We start from the raw sequence: 5,000 nt of genomic DNA, 5'->3' as shown, positions 1-5,000 counted from the left end.
TACAACTTTATTATTTTTAGGGTTTTAAGGTTAAACAAACAGCAGGATAAATATTCAGAGAATGTTTTAAACAAGACCTACTGGTACTAAGACACTAAAAGACCCTATTAAGTTCCTGAACATACTAACTAAAATTTATTGAGCAAGTATTTTATGCTGGGCTCTGTTTGATTACTAATATCATTAACCAGTATAAAATCTGTTCATTATCATTAGCATGTCTAGTCTATCAGTAGAGCAGAGTGGAAAAATCAACAAAGATATGTTTGAATAGAAATTTTCAAATATGTAAGGGAAAGTTCACTACAGTATTTAGCCAAGGATTGGGCATACAACATATATATTGAAGCCTGGTTTGCTTATTTTCATCTTATTTCTTTTGTCTTTTATACAGCATTCTCAGGAAAAAAGTGTGATTTTTGAAACAGAATGGAAAGTAGATCAACATTTTAATACAGTAAGAATAGGTATCCTGGGTAAATGAGCATTCGAGAAGTCAAGGATTCAAAATCCTCCCCTTCCAGTAGAAAGCTTTAGCAGAAAGTTAACCAATTAACCTGCTGATTCATCACCTTCCAACATTTTCCGTACATATTATTTTATTATTATTCTGGGAGCATCTGAGACCAGGCAGATTTTCGTCCCATCCTTCAGTGTGGCTCTGCAAGAGAGAACAGAATTATCTGTGAGTGTGCTGGCCTGAATATCAGAACAGATCTGTGAGACTGGAGAAATCAAGTGCAGATAGGGATGGAGCTAGAGGGCTTCCCTGATGAGGCAATCACACAGAAGCAGTGGTTTACATTAAATGGGGTCCTGCTGAAAACAACTCCAAATTGTGGATGTTTCTGGGATGAAGTGCCGAGGTTGACTTCACACACATGCAGCATAGTTCAGCGTACAAGTCACTGTCTAGTCTTTCAGCTGGGGTTAAAAGTGATCAATTAATGGTCGTGAATATTTTTCTCAGTTCTCTTCATTGTAAATTGAGAGTAATTGTACCTCTCTCATAAAGCCGTCGTGAATATGGTCTGTAAAGCTTTAGTGAAGTGCACAACACAATGCCCAGCACATGGGAAGTGCCCCTCTGTGTGCCTCCTCTACCTGGAGTTGTTGGTATAATGGCAATCTCCAGCTGCAGGGCCACCAAGCTAGTCTTCTCCCAGACACAGGTATAGCAGAAGCAGCAACAGGTGCAGGGACATTTCCCTTTCCCAAAGTTTCTCTTAGTTTGTCCATTGGTGGAGGAAGCCAGAGAGTCAGTAGCAGTACCTGCAGGGGATGAAGTGGTCTGGCACTGTTACAGGAGGGGGTGGCATTGAGTCTGAGGCTTATGGTGCAGAAGCCTAAGTTAAAGATGTTTTCAGAGCCTGAAGACTTCCACTTGAGGGTGAGTTGCTGCCTACAAGTCTGCCGCTAACTGGCTTTTCATGCCCTGTAGATGTCATTTATATGCTCTCCCTTGAAGTCAGTAAGGCAAAAGAGGTAGGGAAGGGGTATGTGAGAGTATGTGGTGATATAGACATACAAGTCTGTTGAGCTGTACCCAACCCAGAGAAAGACCAGACAGGTCAAAATCCCTACTAAGTTGCATGTTACGCATCACTTCACATTCCTAATCTCCCTTTCTTAATACCTATCTCCCTTACACATGTGTAAGAACTCTATGTAGGAAGGTGAAAAGTAGACTAAAACACTACATGTATTTCCTTTGTATGACTATGTAACAATATGCACTGTCTTTCCTACAATGCAGTTTATAGGCTTAGTTTATAGACTTCTATACACACTTTAGGGGCACCTGAGACCACAAATATATGGCCCTTGAAAGAGAGAGTTCTCTTTCATTTCTAGTGCCAAAGACAGCAGATGGATAAAATAATAGCCAATTACCATCAAAGGCTTATTTTGGATTTTAGCTTATTGAACTGTTTCTGCCTTTGAAATAAACTTTGTAATTTTATCAAGAAACTACAAACAAAACTCATTCTCTCTTTTTCTTTTTTTTTAGTTTGCAAGCCAATTTTTCCTATTGTTGAACAATTTTTCACTATGCCTACTGAAGTTCTGTATTTAAGTGTGTCATCCTACAGGTTACATTTTACAGTTTACATTAGAAGTAAGCAGACTTCCAAATTAACTCCCCTTGGGAAGGTTTGGTGACTTGATGGTGACATTCTATCTCTGAATAAACCATCTTATTATGAGTTCCTCAAATTGTTAATGTACTGATTAATGTAGAACCTGATGACACTGAATAGCACAATGATTATTTGTCCTAAGTTGTGCTAAAACAAGAAATTTTACTGATTGTTTTGCACATAGACATTTAGCCTGTATGTGATAATCTAATGGTTGTAACTGCTTTATTTTATCCTCCAAGGTAAAAAAGGACAACTCTGGTATGAGGTGTCTTCCTCTCTTCTTCTAAACTTTCCCAGAAAGCCCTTTAACTTGTGAAAGACTCTAGAACACCCCTAACTTTGTTGATGTGTCTTTCCAAGTCTATATTCCCAGGTGGCTTTCCAAAAACTTTTCCAAAATTGTTTATGCCTCAACGGAAATAATTTCAGTAGATAAATGTATTTCTTATTTTTTCCACCCTACTTAATTTTTTCTTATAAACTACAGTTTAGCAGTAGAAAATATTAAACTAAAATAATTTTTCTTTCCATCTCAACACAGAATTTCTAGTCTTAAGCAAGCTTAAAAGAAGGGCATAAGCTGAGAGTCTGGGTTCTTCTGAGAGCTGAGATGTGGAGTCAATTGCAGAGAGAAGGTAGCAGGACACAGAATGAGGAGAGCAGGCTTCTTTCTAGCTCCTCCTGCAGGATGACTTCACAGCGTTTCCTTGTTATGGAGACTGCGATATTGTGAATTCTCAAGTAAGATACATTTTCATTAAAACGTAAGATCAAAGCCATTTCCAGAGCAAGACATAAAGGTTTTTATCATTATTCATTGTATCTTCAATTTCTGTTCAACCTCCTGAACATATTGTTGAGAATATTTATTGACTTTAGTGGACACTTCTTTTCTTTCCATACCAATCCTATCCGTCTTTCTTCCCTTGTTCATTAGTAAGATTTCCCAAAAGTTCCTGATCCTTTTGAGGAAACTACAGGAAAAGTCTCCTGAAGTAATGATGTTTGTGAGTGCATTGACAGTAGGAAAGAGGTAGACTTGGAGCACCGCATCACTGAGTCATTGCCTTAATCAGCAAATGTGGCTTGTCACAAAAGACACATCGTCAGCAAGGTTCATGAGGAAGTAGTAAAAAAATTTTTGAGTCTTCAAAATTTTGTAAGCCAATTGGTCAGCCTTTAATATCAAAAAACTTTTTACTAATTTTCATTTACTCAAAAAAATATTGAATAAGCATCAATTATGTGCCAGGCTTTATGAAGTTCTCTTCTTTGAGTGACTTAGTCATTTTAGCTATTTCTTCTTTAAAAGTGAGACCTAAAAAATTTGTGCAAATTAATGAACTATGAATAATACTCTACTATTACTGCAATGATGACAACTGCTACTGTCAACTCCTATTACTGTCACCTGCATCATTCCCTTCGATTTTCATGATGAGAAACATTATACTCACAGTGATAAACTGACTGTACAAAAATAGTTAAAAGATATTTTTAATAAGTTATTCAGTTGAAAGCAATTAGCTTATACAAAAATATGACTTAAATAAATGCTGGAAGTAGGAAAAATTCAATTTTTTTGGTTTTAAAAGAAATTCACGGCCTTTTTCTAAATCTTACATTGTCACAATGTATGTGTGTTTGGTGCAGGAGGTAAGTTATTTTACCCCTTTTCCCTTTAAGTCTTCTTATAAATGGCAGAGTCATTCAGGAAACAAGCCAGTTAGCTAAGACCTAAAGTATATCTTATGTTAGCTGTTTTAAAACAAATTATCTAGAGACACTGGAGGACCACTATTCAAAATTTAGACATAGGCTAGCACTTCTCTGCCTCACACAGAACATTTTAACACACCTTTCCCAAATCCTTCTTTCAAGTATGAAGAAACTAATCTACCACCTGAAAATCCATCATAAAAGCAATTTCTTCAGCAAATGCTTAGGGATAGTACTATTTTGTGTAAATTTGTTAAAGTATCTTAATCAATAAATTAAAATATTAACCAGCAAAATATTTTATAAAGAAGTGCTGAAACCAAATGTGTTTTCTGCGTAACTGTTAGTTGACAGGAACTGTCCAGATGTGAATTCCCTTACTCTGGCACTCAAGTTAATTGAGGTTTTACTGTATACTGCCCAGAGGTGAAGCATGGACTGAAAGTGGGAGGAGAGTGAGGGGGCGAAGGAGTTGAGAAGGAAATACCTTCTAGGGTGCTATTACATATAAGTATTTCAAAGTTTTGCAGGCCTCAGAATTTATACTTTAAATTCTGTTGATAAATATCATCTGTTGAATCTCAAATGCATGACAGTTAAACAGTTTCTCAACATATTCATTCATTTGAAGAAATTCTAACATAATGTTATTCTAGAGCCTGCAAACACACTACATTGTTACCATGTACCGTTAATCCTCTTCTGTTGTGTAATAAGTCGGCCTCAAAGTTAGTGGTTTAAAATAGATTTGTTATTTCTGATATACCTGCATGTTACTGTGAGGTTCTTCTGTTACACTCACTTAAGTGGGTGCAGTCAGATGCAACTGAAATGACTAAAAATAAAAAATGGCTTCATTCACATGGGAGGTGGTTGGTGTTGGCTGCTGGCTGTGATTTCTTCCGGGGTACCTGGGTCCTTCTCTTCCTCTTTTTAAAGTATAATTATTTTACTTCCATGAATAAACAGAAACGAGGGATGGTGGGAGGGAAGGAGAAGAGATAAGAGAAGGGGAAGGAGCCGGGCGCGGTGGCTCACGCCTGTAATCCCAGCACTTTGGGAGGCCGAGGCGGGTGGATCACGAGGTCAAGAGATCGAGACCATCCTGGTCAACAGGGTGAAACCCCGTCTCTACTA

General features: G+C 37.4%; 1 pseudogene; it reads right to left on the bottom strand.

Moving 5' to 3' along the window:
• Positions 1-552: 552 nt before the first annotated feature.
• The window catches only part of LOC119468720, a 5,511-nt pseudogene continuing 1,063 nt past the window's right edge, over positions 553-5,000 (bottom strand).

Source organism: Cebus imitator, unplaced genomic scaffold (assembly GCF_001604975.1).
Source record: "Cebus imitator isolate Cc_AM_T3 unplaced genomic scaffold, Cebus_imitator-1.0 Scaffold480, whole genome shotgun sequence".
In the NCBI taxonomy this organism is placed as follows: Eukaryota; Metazoa; Chordata; class Mammalia; order Primates; family Cebidae; genus Cebus; species Cebus imitator.
The sequence above is the reverse complement of the archived record's forward strand: the minus strand, read 5'-3'. Positions and strand labels throughout refer to the sequence as shown.